The 18,332-nt window shown below is 31.3% G+C and overlaps 1 protein-coding gene and 1 long non-coding RNA gene across 4 annotated transcripts in view; one reads left to right on the forward strand and one right to left on the reverse strand.

Annotated features, from left to right (window-relative positions):
• Nucleotides 1-18,332, forward strand: part of LOC132722701 (protein YIPF5-like) — a 91,206-nt gene that overhangs the window by 60,562 nt on the left and 12,312 nt on the right. The gene's annotated exons all lie outside the window — the stretch shown is intronic.
• On the reverse strand, nucleotides 11,485-13,989 carry LOC132722698 (uncharacterized). The gene is made up of 3 exons (XR_009624649.1): nucleotides 13,679-13,989; nucleotides 12,843-12,926; nucleotides 11,485-12,531 (listed from the first exon to the last, which is right to left on the reverse strand). It is a non-coding gene; the product is annotated as an uncharacterized LOC132722698 (long non-coding RNA).

Here is an 18,332-nt window from a genome sequence, read left to right on the forward strand (position 1 = left end):
ATGAAATCCTCATGAAAATGTCTAAGCAACACTAAAGAAGCAATCTTTTATTGTCGCATTTCATTTTTTCAACATATTATATTACATTATGATAATATTCTCATTATATTACATTATGATAATTTTCTCATTACATAATGATAATATTCTTTTTTGTCTCAAGAATATTGTGTCCTTTGATTTCTTACAAAAACAAACTTACAAAAAATGATAAATAATAGCCAGCACAATTCATAAGCATAAAGTAAGAGAAATGAATTTGTCTATTGTATGGTTAGAACTCTCGACATTGCCATCGGAAAATGGTATAAAATATAAAGAGTTTTTTTTTAGTTATTGTTTATGACTGTATTCTTCAAGAGTTATGCATATTATTTTATATATAAATACTTGAATGCTCAAGTATTGAGCTAAGCTTCAGAATACATCAAACAAGAAAAGGTAGGTTAAAGGTAAATGCTGCAGGCAGCAACCCAATTATATTTATATACATTGGTGTTACGGAAGCATGCAGAGAACTAATAAAAACAGATGTTGTAGTATTATAACTTGTATACTAAATACAGAATTATAATAGAAGAATGCATTGCAGAATACAATACATGTAATGTAGATGAAAAAAGAAATAGCAGAATAGACCTCTGACATATGTTAATATAAGAAATAAATAAGTTAGACGTTTAACATTGGTAAATTAGTTTTTATACAAATTCATATTTTTCATTGTCCTTAAATACATTCATCAACTCTAGCTCAATAAGAAGACCATTTGATTTGTAATACAAGGGTGGCTGGTTCGATCTTTTACAGAGGCGACATTTCACTTAAATTAAATTGATCCAAACGGATGATTTATTCTTACTGCTGCATAATTCAGAAATTATGTGGGTTATAATTAGTAGTTGGTTTGACTTGCAAAGTAATTTGTTAATGATCCAGGAAAGCCAGTTACTGGTACGGTAAATGTGTGCCAAGCTATTACCAAAAATGTGTTAAAATCATGTAGGGTAAAACCAGACAAATATCCTCTAGTAATATTAATAGACAAAAATTGTTAAAGTAGTATAAAATATTATTATGGCCAGTAACATTGAGTTCCGTTTAGAAAGTACTTATTTCTCATCAGTAATTTATTCAGTAAAATTAAGTACATACATTGTATTAAAATATTTTTTTCGTTTTTCTATAATCTAGCATAAAATTCAAATCGTTATAAGATGAATGTAAATATTTACCAAATATTTATGTTTACTTACATAGTGTTAAAGTCCCATTCAGTGGCTGTAAAGTAGGGTTAAATGACCATGTAGCACTGTAGATGATTTACAGGTTTTGTATCAGATTTTGGTGTTAAATCTGTTAATACTTATGTCATAAGTATATTTGATATGGGGGTCTGACCTTGAGTTATGTCATCATAATATATTATATTGTTAATAATGGATTTGTATTTCAAAACCGCTTGAATTATTGAAGTAAATGGCTTGAAAATATTTGAATTCATCTCAAGTATGAAAATTAAGTGCAAATATTAAAGGGAAAACATTATTTTCATTGTTATGATTTTTTTTGCAATTGAAAGACTTTAAGTATGATTGATATATTTTGAGCTTTGAAAATTGTTTCAAAAGCAAACATTATTGAAGTTTTTATTTGAAACGTGATTAAGTATAATATTTTAGAAACTTAAACTGGCAATACAAATTGTTGATATAAACATTTGAATTAATCTAATTGAGTTACTGGGCTTAAACTGAAAAAGTATAGCAATTTACTAGAAACCATGATGAAATAAAATCTAAGGCATATTTTAGGTGAACACCTTAATTGAATATAGACATGTATTATTACATAAACTTAAGTCTTCTCAAAATTCCTCCAGAGGCGTGCACATCCCAGAGAAGGCACAATTGGCAGGTCAAGATCAAGTCATCTCAAGTACCAGAGATGATAATATTGCTTGACCTGTCCTGACTCAACTCTGGAGGATGGTGTTTACAAGGGTCGTTTGTTGGTCCGAAAGCTGATGCCTTGGCAGTGTTGTCGACTCTTTCACCACCATCAATTTGAACGAAGAATGGGCTCCAGGAAGATTTGGCATGTAAAAGACATCCCCGATGAGACTACTGCAGTGACGGCAGGGATGCTGATATCTCGGACATATAGTAAATTCCGGCGCCGAGTATAAACAAACCTAAAAAAACACACCCTTAGCCTGGTGGCTGCAACTGAATCCGTACATATGTGAAAATTAAGTTCTGACCAAGATCTCTGCCATCTGATAATGGTCTGCACTGTGTTCCTTATTAATTATGTACATATATTAAACTAATTTCCCCTAAAACTGATGAATGGTTTAGTCCAGATTGAAAAATGGACAAGTCCATTTAAGATATTTAGTGTTGTAAGGGTAAAAAAAAATACAAGTTCAATGTATGTCATGCATTAAATCACATCTATCTCAAACACATGACTCAGTTTTGTAATTGATTAGTCTTTAGTCTAGATAATTAAGTTATCTTAATTAGACACTTAAATTAACATAACTCATTGATTTATTATGAAGTTAACAGTGACTTTGTCATTTTTAAACATGAACATTAAAACATTTACAGTGTAACAATTATTAACAATGATCGTTTGACCTTAAAACTGAAATATTTGACCACACACATGATTGAAGAGTTTTTATCAGTTTTATGATGTCTTAATAAAGACCTTAGCAATTGCCTCTTCTAACAGCATGTCAATAGTGTTATCATTGACCTAACACCTAGCCAATGCTTCAAACAGTTGGATACATTGAACTAAGATAAAGATTAACAACATATTTTGCTCAAGTTCACAACCAATCAGAATAGACCTCAGTATTCATATTGTGATAAAATATGAAAGGTTGTTTCCTTGATGCATTTTGATATTTTATCATTCTGATTTAGTTATCAATTTTGTGATTTTAAGTGATGAAACACTGCAGGTCCCTGTTTAAATAACCTAGTCATTTCACAGTGTACTAGATCTGAGTATCCTTTAAAATGCAGTCAGCAAAAGTTTGCTAGTAACATTGGTCCCACTTACTTCAGTCAGACTTGAAAAAAAGCTGTAAAAATCATCAGTTTTTACAATAAAGTTGACAGTGAAGCTGTCACATAAATGTATCCTGTCAGCAGGTGATTTGTTAAGGACTTGAGCGATGATTTAGAGGTGACTTTAGATTTTAACCGGAAAATGGCTACAAAAGATGTGGTCACTAAAAGTCATTGTCATAAATCGTTTTTGGTCAACACATTGTGGCTAATTTCATACAGTGTTGTGTTTAAGTCATGAGGTTCATTTGAGAATTTTTTTTTTTCATTGTGACTAAAGTGTTGGCATTTGACAGGGTGCATGTCAGTTTAGGACCAAATTGTCGTTTAATGTTGACAAGGGTGATGGTATCAGTCACTTAAAGGGAATTGCTAGTTAAATTATCTAAATATCTTATTGTACCTGAATTAATTTTACATTCCTGGCTTTAATTATCTTCCAAAAAGTGCTAAGCATTGCTGTGCTTATTAAAGTAACCTGGCTTTACTTGCTTTTGCATCAAGCCCTACCAAACATTTTGCTTTGTTCATGAGTGTCGAATATTAGTCTCACATGTTTAACTTATTATTTGCAGAAAACATCGCAACTCGCATAATTGATGAGGTTTATTATTTATTGTAACAAAATAGCAAAATGTCGAGTTGACAATTTCTATTTTTACAATTCTCCAAATATTCCAATTTATTTCTACTATTGTGTACTTAACTTCTTTAATCTCATCGTCTCGAATTTTGATAGGAATTAATAAATGAGGCCAAAGAAGACAGACTTCTTTTTTCTTCTAGGATAATTTGTCTATAGGAAAGTATAATATAAGATATATCAGCCTGGGAGGAAAACATCTATGAAATGAGAAATAATCGAAGCTTGAAATGAATATTCTACAACCATTATCGCTGGAGACAGTGCCAGTACAAGTTTTCAGATATTGTTTTTGTTTTTGTTGGACATGAAGTTGATGCGGAAATATCAATATTTAATAAGAAGTTACTGTTAGACTTAAGCGCCTATTGATCTCAGGTTATAGATTGGCTATAGATATATCTGTCAGTAAATTGCTTAATATAGATGTTTTCTGTTATGGTTACTTATTGGAGTGGGAGTTGGAACAATATCAGCCTGGTGATTTATTTGTTATAGGATTTATACAGATATCTGTGTCTGTAAATTCTTACAATAGAACATCAGTCAAACCAGTAAAATCTACTCAGGTGCCCAATAATGCACGAAGGGGCACCTGAGGTCTTCCTCTGACTGTACATTAAACTGGAAGTCGTCATATGACCTTTACAGTGTGTGTGGGGTTGGAAGGGGTGAAAATCATACAACCTCCATCAACTAATACTTGTGTGCATTATAAATATTTGGGATATTAACCCAGCATTGCTCTATACTAGTGGTGGTACATCACACTTGGTTCCAGCACAGTAAAGGTTGTTATTGATAATTATCCTGCTTTAAATATCAAATTATTCAATAACCCTTCAATTAAGGAAACTTCACTTATTGGCCAAACTCTCAATAAAAGCTGTCAATAAGCAAGCCACTGGTTAGCTAGATTTTAGAAACTGGCATTAAAACAACGCACAATTATGTAAGTTGAAACCATAAAAGCTATACCATTTATTAAAAATTTATTAGATTCATTGAAGGGCTTAAGGTGAGAACAGCCAAGAAAAATGCTGTGCATTGTATATTTAATTATAATATGACATTTAAAATGGCCGTTTTATAGATATTTTTTAAAGATCACTGGTGCTTAAAATCTATGTCAGAATTTTTGCATAGTCAGCAAATTTTAATTAAAAAAAGTTAATACCTTGCATTATGCTTAGCTGACTTACCAAACAAAAAAATAATACCACAAGCATCGTTCAGGACTTCTTGGTTTGTTTGCCTTACCCTTGGGGAGACATAGTTTGATAAAGACTTGATGCACAATGAAGAAGTAAAAGTTTACACAAAAACCAGTATGATTTAGTATGTTGTATATGAAATATAAGAGGGCCAAAGATCTCTCTAATCTTATAATGTGCTTTTTATCTCAATCAGTTCGTACTTCAAAAATCTGTAATACCTTATTTGACTCTTAAAGTGATATCACCTTAATCCCATGTTTTTCTTTTTTTAAGTGTTTCATTTTCATACTGAAACTCTTCTAAAAATTTGAGTAAACATTTGAAAGTTTAATAAACTTTAAAGCAAAATTTGAAGAAGTCCAAGAAAGTTTATAGTGACTGGTGCTAATAAATGAAAATGAGACTTGCATAATTATTTCTTTCAAATAAAAGTGAAATTGTCAAGTTTTGTAACTTAATATAATGAACTGTCTTTATTTATTATAAATCATTTAAACAAATTGTTTGACCAATTTGCTGCAACTGGCAAACTCAGGTCAGGAAGCTGCAAAATGTCAATGAAAACTTATGTCAATTAAATCATCCTTTTAATTTAATTTAATTTAAGAAATTCAATCATTTTATGTAATGGAACTTAAACATGAAGTCAAAGTATTTCTGTTTGAAACATCTTTAGAAACTACAGATACAAAAACTACAGAATCTCAAATTTTTAGTCTGACTTTTAATTTAGTTTTGGAACTGTTTATTATCAATTTTAAAACTACCAAGATGAAATTGAATCAGTTAACTATAAGTATAGAGCCTGGTTAGAATGCACAGATGAGTGGTTAAGCCAGACTGGGCCCATGCAGACTCTTAGAGCAAGTTAATCAGCTAACACTTTATAGGAGCCTGATCAGAACATACAGATATGTGGGTACCAAGTGGCGCCCCAGGCATTCAATGCTGATGGAACCTTAAGTGTTAAGCCTGTGCCACTATTATGGTAATCAGGTTGCAATGGCTTTCCATTCAAGGTTCCTGCTTGGTTACGTTCAATTAGAGTGAAAAAATGACTCTTCAACTCCGACATTAGGGTTTGAACTCGTTTAGGTTTGGTGCAAGATTTAAATGCCTTTAAGCTTAAAGTTGCTCAATTAAACCTGGGATTGACAAAAACAGTTCAAATAATAATTTCAACAAAAGTGCTTGTTTATTTAGCTTAATGCCTGTGCTTGATTTATCATTTTAAAAACAAGAGTTTTATTGAACCATTCCATTATGGTTGCCCCTATCTGCTAAGTGTTGGGAATTTCCGGTGGAAGCCATTATTTTAAATGCTTGTAAGCTGATACTATTGTATATATAAAGACACCATGTAGAACCATAGGAGCCACAAAGCTATCATTGATTATTGAGAAAACTTCACACTAGAGAATAAAACACATATCTTGAACTATTTTTTCCAACATACAGTTAACTTTACCTTTTGAGCGAATGTATTTTAAATATCCAAATCCAACATTTATAAGCATATAATAATCACACATCTTCACATAATTCTCATGTTGACAGAACGCTCATGGTGTTGTTGAGTAAACTGACCGTATAATAAAGCTATTGGATTCGCACTACTACAATTAGACACAGAAACTTATTGATCGAGCAATAAAATGCTGACCGCGTCATGTGACTTCTCACTTCCTTATAAGGAAGTCTGTTAAAACTAATGCATGCTTGTTTTACTTAGTGTAAAGTATTTGATATTATTTTTTTGTAGATTTCAAATTAATTTGTAATTATAATTATAGAAATGATTTTAAAATAAAGTCCAATATTGTTAATCTTATTATTATTATCTTATATAATTATGCAACTGCTTAAACAGTTTACTGGTATAAAGTGTTTGATGATATTTGTTTGTACTTTTCCAAATTATTTGAGATTATAACTATAGAAATTATTTTAAATTGAAGTTCATTATTAGTGTAATAAATATATTTTATAATTATCTTACAGTGAAATGTTTCTTTGAGTAATGCCTAGCTGCAGCACATATAATTCAGACTCTGAATGAATTGTGACTGTATGTACACCAATTTGGCCAAACTATGTTTTATTTGTTTACCTCATTATTTTGAGCATCTGTGGTTGCTGACTTTATATCAATTGTCCAGCACTGCTGTTTGTTAATTAGATTAATCACACAAGGGACTTTGGGTTCTTTCATGTGGAGAATGTATTAAACCAGCTTAACATTCATATATAGCTGTAAAATGATGAATGTATATGGGCGTGTAGTTTGGATGGCAAACAGTTAGTTAATTTTTACATAACACAAGGCATTATACTAAATGTATGTCACATCCATTTATAATTCAGAAAAATCTTAAAGGCCTAGTGTTTTACATGTCAGAATAGTTACATCTTAGAATCATTAGCAATGTGGTTCAAACCTCATCAGGGCTCAAGTCTTTCCTTGAGCAAGAAACTTTTCACTCTGACAATTTGCGCAATACTGGTTGGTTTCAGGAACTAATTCGAGAGTGTTTCTATTATAGAAGCTAATATAGCTTCTGACTCACAATCAAATTAGAATTAATTCTATATAAACTAAAATCTTCAGCATAAAGAATATATAGTAATCAACATATTTGTTGTTGTACTTTAATGAAGGCTCATTGTTACACACAATCACTCCCTTTAAGCTTTCTTAAAAACAAAGGCTCTGAATATTGGTCTTTTTTCTTTTGCACTTTGCCTCACTAAAGTACATCTTAAGAAAACCCAATATCAAAAATAGAGACAGATGGTATTGAAGTTAAAGTTATTGCAATTTGCATAGAAGATCTAATTGCTTTGCTTGATCCTATCCTTGTGAAGATCTGTGAACTTTTTACCCTTGGTTCAAATGAGACAAATTTTAGCAAATGATTGTTCTTAAGTGTTAAGTCAATATTGAAACAGATACAAATATGCTTTTGATACTTGGATATTGACAATTTCATTGTGCACTTTTTAACTGCCAATCTTAATTCTTGATATATCAAGAATTAAGGAATACTTTAGGCTTAAGATCCAATGTTTAATATCTTAATGTAAATAGTGAAACATTAGAGAATTGTTTCATTGATGTATTATAAAATTTATTTTGTTACTATTGAAATGTATGATATTTGATATGAAATAAAGACAAATTAGGATAGTTTTATTTTAAGAGCATCAGGTCAAAGGTCAGTTTGCTGGTTTGCTCATAATTCAAATGCAATTGAAATTGCCTTAAATTATCTCCTAAATTTTAACCATCTCTTTTAGTCATGCTGGGGGTGGGCTTTTAAAAATGTCAAGATACTTTGAAAATATGCCATTATGAAAAATTAAAATTTAAATGAACAATGTATGTTCAAATAATTAAAATGAAAATTTAAACAAAGACTAAAAATAAGTTTTCTTGGTCAGTTCTCCAAAAGTCTGATTTAAATATTTAGTTTAAGATTGTCAGTTATTCCCCTTAAATAACTTATAAGGGTTATTAAAAAATTGATTTCTTTTTTCTGTAAGTTATATAATGATTTACTGCCTTAAATTGATATAATTTTTGCAATTAGAAAAAAGTAACATGATTTTAAGGTGTTTAAATTAAGCCTTTGGTATTTTTCTAACCTTCTTAAGACTTGAAGAATGGGTCAACTTAAACAGGTTGTTAGAAAAAACTTTAAGGAAATAACCTTGAATCAAAATTACTATTTGTGGCAGAAAAAGAGAGGCAGTAATTGCTGTTTGATTAAAGGAGGATTTAAATGAAATGCCAACATTGGAATGGCAAATGTCAAGGCACATTAAATGACATTGAGTGTTTCTAGACGCTGGAAAAATCTTAAGAAATCATACTTTGATAATTAATTTTAAGAAGCAGTATAATATTAAATTAATCAGCATCAGAAATAGATGACATATCTTAATGTAAGATGATTTTTATATGCTTATCCACATTCATGTTTGTCAGTTTCTGTCTGCTTGTCGTCAGGTTTTATGCCATGGACATCCCTTTTTTGTGTGCAAATTGTAAGTTGGTAATGCTGTATCTCCAAAAGTACTGGGAAAGGGTTAAACTATAAACACAGCTATTTGAGAGCGATAATAGGATGTTACTATCCTAGGTCTTATCTCATATGTTTTTTTACAGAATAATAGCCCTTTTTCTTACTTAATTCAAAATTCTACATTATCCAGGTTCTTATTTTACTATCAAGCTCTGAGAATAGTTTAGCACAATGTTCTAACAACAACTCTTGTTATGCAAGAATAATAGTTTTTCTATGAAAATAAATCCATCATAAAAGACTAAGAGGAAGCTATATTGTAAGTTATCATAGCCAGTTATCTGCGATTTATCTTTTAGTCACTGGAGCTGATTGCCTCTGAAAAAAATAATCTGTGTAAAAACCATCCTACACAGACATTCTATACTCCTATTGACAGCATAAAAGCTTTACATTGACAGAGGTCAGATCTGATTACATTTATCTTTGACAGGAACAAGATGTTGGTAAAGGTATTAAAGATTTTTACTGCTTTTATGTATTCAGACAGGTATGAAAGCTACTTTGCAGGGGAAGAAGAAAAACTGAAGAAAAAAGCAAATACTATTGTAAGTTAAGATACAGAATATCATAGTCAAATAGGACTGAAAATTGGAACACTAATGTCAAGTCAAATAGGACTGAAAATTGGGACCCTTAAAGAAATGTAATTGTCAAGTCAAATAGGACTGAAATTGGAACCCAAAAGAAATGTGATTGTCATGTCAAATAGGACTTAAAATTGGAACACTAAAGAAATATAAATGTCATAACTTAAATATGACTGAAAATTTGAACCTTAAAGAAATGTAATTGTCAAGTAAAAAAGGTCTGAAAATTGGAACCCGGCTATTAAAATAAATGATAATAATAATAAATGTAATTGTCAAGTTAGACTAAGGCCTGAAATTTGGAACCCTAAAGAAATGTGTCAAGTTAAATAGGACTGAAAATTAAAACACAGTATGAAAAGAAATGTAATTGTCAAGAGAGACTATATTAAGACTTCAAATTGGGACCCTTAAGAAAATAATGTAATTGTCAAGTTAAATTAAGGACTGAAAATTGGAACCCTTTTGTAATTGTCAAACAGATAGGACTGAAAATTGGAACCATACAGAAAACGTAATTGTCAAATTATATAAACAGGACTGAAAATTGAAAACCTAAAGAATGTTATTGTCAAATCAAATAGGATTGAAAAGTGGAGCCCTGAAAAAATGTAATTGTCTCAGTAACACAGTACCATTATTTATTGCAGTAAAAATACTTCAGTCCATCAGCAGCAGCATTGGGAATTGAGATTGAAGTCAGAGTTAGAAATTCTGTTATTATTCTGTCAATTTCTATTTTCTGCCCAGAAGAATTTCACCAACAGCTTTGTAAATTGGATTGGTCTTCTTGTCCATCAGGCATTGTGTTAATGTTTTGAGATCTATGTCGGGTCACTTTGACAAAAGAATGAAGCTTACCACTTCTTTAACATAGTTGGCCAGATTTGTTGTTGTCTCATAATGGCTGCTGTGGTTTTTATTGATATCAATTGTGTCAGTTTAACATTAATGGATTTCTCTTAAATTATCAAAAATGTTTTATGAAAATTGAGTCAATTTCTTTGACATTATAAGTCAGTAATGATAACAGTGAAAATATCATTTCTTTGTATCTCTAGTTAAAAATACATAAAGACTTTAATTTTTTTGACCAATTTCTCTTTGTTGTACTCATAAATTGTGATGATGATGATGATTATGACAATAATGATGGTATCATGTAAGCATATAGCACTTTTAGTTTTTTCATCTCTAGCAAATGTCAATGACACATAATAGGACAATTCCAGACATTTCAAAAATCCTTCCATTACATGTCTTAATTAGCTTATAACTTCATCCACCAGAGGGTAATAAAAATGGAAATTTTACATTTAATATATATATGCATTCTCCACTTTAATCTCCATTTTATCATGCTTTTTGGAGTTATAAGTGCAAGATGCTTATGGTGATTATTTTGTAAGCTATTGTCATGAAATTTAAGAATCTGTAAAGAAATTCGGAGACAGATGGCTATTACACAGGAGTCCTTTCTATTTTACTGATGGAATTTTTATGACCATAAGAGGTTTTATGTCAGACATTCATGTCAGAGTTATCATACAAATGCCAAACCATTAAATGCAATAAGGAAAATTAATCTAGGGCAAGGAATTGTTATATGAATTTTGGAAACAGAGAACTGATTATTTGAATACAGAAAAAATGAATACTAAGATTTGAAAAAATAATGAAATAAATTAAGATTTTTTTTCTTGTTTTTTTTTGTCTCGAAATTTTAAATTATGGAGATCATTGTTTTCGATCTGACTTTAGCAGTCAGCATGTGTCCAGTTGGTCTCATGTTTGTTTAACAAGCATGAGTCTTTGATTGGAAAACAACAGCAAGCCTAGTACACAAAACAACATAGTTTAACCCCTGTGAAATGAATGCTTACAGTTCATGAATAATTCATGAAGTATTCATTCTAGTTCATGACCTAGATTCATGAATAGTTCATGGGATGTACATGAAGACAAAATGGCACAAATTCTTGAAAAGTTCAGAGGACACCTAGTTCTTGAACTGTCCCATGTTCTTGATCAGTTCATGACTCAATAAAACATGAACATTTCATGAACTGTTCTTGAACAAAATGCAATGAAATGCTCATGAACTGTTCACTTACAGTAAATTATGAACTGTTCATGAATTTTACCTCTACATGAACTTTTCTAGCACTTTTTCCAGTGCAAATTCATTGTGCCATTTTATCTTCACGAAAAGTACAAGAACAGTTCAAGAACTACAGTTCATGAACAGTTCCTAAACTACATTTACATTATTTCACATTCATGAAAAATGCAAGAACAGAGCAGACAGATGATACCAATCAATTTGCGGACTGACAAGTCTAAACAATATGTACTCAACATAAGCTCTAAGTTATATTGTTCAAAAGTAAACCACAAACATGTAAAACTGCTTGTAAAATTTAAAAACTACACATCTTTGTTTAACAAGAACTAAGAAATAGTTTCTTCAATACAGCTTGCTGATTTTCAAAAGTGCAAAAATCAAGAACTTGAAATTAGAACAGTTTCCAATGTTTCACTTATTTTGTGATTTATTTCCTTCTGATGACCTTTTGCAAAGTCTCTAGTTTTTTATTAAATACTTCTTTTGATACACCGGTTTTCCTCCTCACTAGTCTTTCAAGATTGCTGAGTTTCGAGGGTTCAAGTGGTGGTCTCGGGGAATCCTTACACTTATTGGTCATCTTTCCAGTCCTAGAGTGGGTTCTAAGTTCCTCCACAGTGAAGATAGTCTTTGCTATTGTAACCAAGACTTCTTGAGTATCACTAAGATGTTCCACAGCTTATAATTCGGGGTCCTCCACTTTTGTATTCTGACTCTCTAAAGCAGTAATTGGCTCCTCCATGCGTCGAATCTTTCTACGCAGGCTTCTGCACTCATCCTCCCATCTAGTTTGGAAATAACAACAAAAAAAAAAACAATATAACGTCTTGTGTTTGAAATGACAGTTTTTAACATCACACAAATGTTACGAAAAAATGCGTTTCCATAGTACCCTTCAAACCTATTTTTATACCTCGATATCAGGGTATATAAGTTTTTCATTAATATTTAAGTAGAAAATGCTAATTATGCGAATTTTAATACTAGTGAAATTAGACTGAATTAAAATTCTAGGAATTTTGCCATGCAAAAATATCTGGTTCTACTGTAGACAATTGTAAAATTGGGTCCTTGTAACCTCAACTATATTGCTTACCCGTCAGATCTAGCCTCAACCACACAACCCCCAGCAGTTCCTGCATTTTCGATGCACTTTCACATTTGACACTGTCAGCAGGACCTATAATATTATATATATAGAGAGATTAAATCCAACACACCCCCAAAAAAACAACAACAACAAAAAAAAACAACAACAGAAAACGTGATTTCTGTTCCAATTAAAATTTTGGATGTATCTTATTTGCTTTAAAAATACAGTCAGTCATGTGTTATTTTCCTTGTTGATCATATTCCATTATAAAACTACATAAATTAATGGTGATATAAAAATATTGTCTCTTTATGAAAAACTTTTTTCTGATATAAAGGAAAATTGGCTAAGGTAGTGAACTGTCAGCATACCAGGGTGTTGAACTGTCTGGGGATAAAAAAGACTTGCTGCCATGCATTTTTCAAAAAACTATTTTAAACTAGATTCTATCTTTTAGAAGGCATTAGCAAATAATTTCCTGCAGGGAAGCAGAACCATGTTCAATCTTCAACGATGCTTTGTTTTTGATTCATTTTATATTGATCCTGTTCAACAACAAAGAAATAAATAAAAACGGGTCGCGAAAATATGTGACAAATGTCCGTTTACGCAATATTTCCAGTAAGGTTGAAGTATCTAAACTGTAACTAAGAATGAGCTGGAAATACAATTATTATTTCTATTGTTACAGTCGGCAAATTGTTACAAAATAATGCTTTTAGAAGTGAAGAAAGTTCATTAAAATAATTATAGACTCTTCATTTTTTTCTTGGAGGAGTCATAAACACGCCGGCTCTGTTTGAAAAAAAATGAACGGGTGCATTTATGATAATACTCACAGTGAATTTCACCGATTGCAGCTTTGAAGGTCTTCTTCTGATAATTTGCTTGAGCAATTTCACTTTTCTTGTTGTATGTCTTTATTGGGGAGATGATATTAGATATGAGACGAAGTTTTTGCCGTCTTTGAATATTGAATATTGCGCGCTTAATAGACCTGTGTACTACGTAATAAATCTGTGTACTACGCAATAAACCAGTGTACTACGTCAGCAACATGTGCTCGATTCTCATAATTTCGTGTAATTCCGTTGTTTTTGCCGTCAATACAATGACCATACATGCCATAATTTTTAGACTCATTTCCGAGACACTTTTCATTTGAAGGTGGGGCATCGATCAGCAAACGTATTTTTTTCAAATTATATAGTGGCATACAGCCTATAGGCCCTATTACCGGTAATTACAACTTGCAAATTTAATGACACCATAAACAAAGTCAGAATGTCAATAATTATTAACAGTTTTTCTATCTTTTAAAGTACTTAGGCATCGTTAATTCAATCAGACACAGAATAGAATGAAGATATGTTAAGTAATGACAATGAGCCATGTCCTTTACCTGAAACATTCACTGAATCTTGTAGATTTTATCACCTCATATTTAGCGCGTATTTTTCACGGTGTTTGACCACTAATAAAATTTAATTTATAATGGCCAGTTGGCCAGTGTATGACACCTTCACTGGGGTAATTAATCTTTTATTTGATCAAAATTATTGCCGATAATTGTTATTTGGAAGGGGCACGTTGATATACCAATCAAAGGATAAGTGTCACCATTGCAAAGCTGTTAGGCCACTTAGGGGATAATTGTTCCTTATTAGCGTTCTAGATAAGTTTACAAAAACTTGACAATAAAATTATATAAAAAAGTAAAATTTCTTGCTTCAATGTAGATTATTTTAGATTTTTTACTGGGACATAAATCATCTCCGGGACAGACACCTTATTTCCGGGATTGTCGCGGACACGGGACGTTATGGCATGTATGACAATGACTGAATAATTTCAATTAAAACATTGAGGCCTACAAATTTTATTTCACAAACCTAATATGAAATTAGGCAAAGCCTATGAACGGGGAAGTCGTTAAAAATTCCTTTCATTCTTTCCGTTTTAAAGGTGTCATTCGGTATTACATGCACCGCTTCCGTTTTCACTCGGAATACTCTACAATTATCTTTTATCCGAAAAGTTGAGATTTGTTCCGTTATCGGAATACCCCGCCTATTATCATTGAGTAACATTGTAAATGGCGGCGCCCGACTAGAACTGACACTGAAAATTTCATTGATAGGTATAGAATTCTATACAGTATATTTTTGTAGTCTATAGCCGGGCAAGCCAAAGCCTGGACCCGCTTCGCGGGCCCGGTCTTTGACTTTCCCGTGTTATTTTAAGCCCAACAGGCACTTGCATTTCAAACAAAGCTACCATAGTTTCCAAAAAATTTGTGTTGCTACGTCAGTATAAGTATCCAATATATAGATAGATGAGTTGGTTGAGTAAAAAATGGGGAATTTTATTAAAGAAGTGACTGATTGAATTTCCATGGTCAAGCAATAAAAAAAAATACTGATGTCTTTATTTTATGCAAAAAAATGTTTTGGGCCTGTGCTAATCTACCCAGGTCTATATCTTTTCTTGACAAGTTATCATTCTATTTCTGTAGTTATTTAATAACAATTAAATCATGAACACATGGTCTTCATCAAAAGTTCTTCAGAAATTCATTAACCAATGTATTTAGTTCATCAAGTGTTCTTGAGCAGTAATCATTTCTATTTCAGCAATTATTAAAGGACAAATCATGAACTCATGGTTTTCATCAAAAGTTCTTCAATAGTTTGTGACATTATTAAAGGACAAATCATGAACCCATGGTTTTCATCAAAAGTTCTTCAATAATTCATGATCCTAAGTTCATGAACCTTTAAAGAATTCGGTTTTGTTCTTTTTATGTCAATGAACAGTTCATGAACAAGCTTGAAGAACTGTTCATGAACATAAGTTCTTGAACAATCATTATGAACTGTTTAGGACCAGTTCATGAACTGTTCTTAAATGTATTGAAAAGTTCATGATTTCAAGAACACTATTTCACAGGGGAAATCATTTTGTTTAAGAAATAAAGTATCCCAAACAGTGATTTTATCGCTAAATAAAATCACTGTTTGGTATTCGTATATAATGATGCGCATCCAAATGACAAACAGTAATTTTATCAGGCATTAAAAATCACCGCTTTGGATATTTTATTTCGATTAAATAAAATAAACAAATAAATGCTGCCATACCATTTATTAAGCTAAATTGCAACTGATTTGTTTTCGTACTTTTTTCAGTGCATCGCATTTCTAGTGGTTACGTCACATGTATAATGATAAAGTCACATGTCTAAATATAAAACGTAAACAGTGATTTTATTGCATAATAATACACACTTTCGGTCCTATGTTCAATAGGGAAGTTTTTAGAATTTTTAGTAACATATTGTTCTTCTCAGAGTTGCTTAAGAGAGACCACCATCATTTATGTTATCATACCAGATGGAGCTTAGATGTGTTTATAACAGTGTGTATGTATAAATACCCTGAAAGTTTTCCCAAAATATAACATACAAAATAATTATAGTAAACTTTAGAAATGCAAAGTTTATTAAGTTGTTTATATATACCCCATAATGTGTATTTATAATGAAGTCTTTGGTCATGTAAGATGACCTTTAATGCTGTTTTAAGGGAACAGTTTTTATAAACATTAGAACTTTAATAAGATACACTAGCAACAGGCTGATAAAAAAATGTGTCATTCAAATTCTGTTGCATATAATCTCTCCGTCCTGGACCTAAAGGTGCTTTAGCTTTAACAAAACTTATAGCACATTTAAATTTTTAGGCAGTCGCAACATGGTCATGCAAAATTAATATTAGTTTTTTGATGTTTGAATATTTTGGCTTTCATGAGTGATTTATTTTCAGGACAATGATTTATACATTTGTACATAATAACTGGAGCTATTATAATTTACAAAATAACAGTTTATTAATAGGAAACCTCATTCATCGTAATTGAATAGGTTTTAAACTACCCATTCTCTACTGTTTGAAACTCTCATTATACTATTGTAAATTGAGGCATTTAAAATTGAATTTACCTCAGAGGTTAAATTTATAAAACTTCAGAATAAATGAGAATTTTTTTTTTATGAGGGGAAAAAAAGAGAAAAATATGCTTTAACAGTGCTATTGAAAATAATTCATTTAAAATTCTGTCCGGTGCTGTTTTATTTAAATCATAATTATATATTAGTAAATATATACTGGTGTGTGTTAATGGGGTGTCAGTGGCTGAGTGTTTTAAGGCCTTTGTCTTGTAAACCACCTACCACTCACTGCTGTTTTTACATAGATTTTGGATTCTTTCATGTGAGGAAGCTATCATGCTAGGTTATGGAACATCAGTGGTTCTTAGACTTGGGTGCCCATTTGTGCATTGAGGTCTTCACCTACCAGTAAAGCTGGAAAAACGTTTTTGCTGATACAGCAATACAACCATCTGGTCCTTGCTCATTTCCAGGTCATGTTGTGTTATGTGGAATATAGGCTCGTTGGGGTCCAAAACGTCTTCTTGCTTTGCTGACAGGAACGAAATTCTGAGCAGCCACATTTATTTTCATAAAGTTTTTGCTGAAGTATTCGTCCTGAAATGCAAACAAAACACCAAATAGGTTTTATAATAATATTTAATTATCTGTAGAAAAATTTTATAATTTGATTTCAATATTCAGATAATTGGCAATATTAAAATGACAAAATCAGGCTACGATCACTTAGCATTGGGGACTTGTGTAACCAGACTTCATAATTCTGGTGCCTGTTTAAAATTTCGGCATTTGCATATAACAATAATCCCTCACATATTAACAAAGGACACTTTAAAATTCGAATTAGGGCAAGTCAATTTTAAGTGGTTTATAGTGATAGAAGGGTTCAATAATACAATATAAAGTTTTGCTACTTTCATTCTTCAAACAATGAAGGAGACATTGACATAAAGGCTGTGATATTAACATTGACATTATTCTTCCTGCTGCAGCTCTCAATATGATTTATTAATTTTGTAATATGTTGAGATACTGCAATAAAGCAGAATTCCTGGGAATATTTATTCAGAGATATAGAAAGAATGGCATGAAAGCCTTTGTATAAGATTAAAGAAGTTGGGGTTCATAATCCTCTAGACATAAATCAGAAGTTTTATTAATCCTAAATGGGCATTATATTTTCCTATTTTCTGCTCAGGAAACCAACAGATTGATCATGGGGTTACTTTATGATTTTATTTAGATTCCATTTATGATTATTGTGTCTCTCTTAAAAGGGTCAGAATATTTACCAAGAATGTTTTTGTTCTATATAACAAATGAACTGCTTTTAGATATGAATACAAATTTTGTATTAATGTGGTGGTTTAATATTTCTTTACTTATATCTAACCTATTACCTGATGGAACCACAATTGATTTACTTTTGTCATTTAAGTATTACTCCAGTTTTATCTAAGAGCCAGGCCAGCATGCACATATCTGTCAGTTAACTGTTGGCTGAGGAACTTCTTATTTTCATCTTGATATCCCCAAAATTTATA

Source organism: Ruditapes philippinarum, unplaced genomic scaffold (genome assembly GCF_026571515.1).
Source record: "Ruditapes philippinarum isolate M1 unplaced genomic scaffold, ASM2657151v2 ctg2695_1_1_1_1, whole genome shotgun sequence".
Taxonomy (NCBI): Eukaryota; Metazoa; Mollusca; class Bivalvia; order Venerida; family Veneridae; genus Ruditapes; species Ruditapes philippinarum.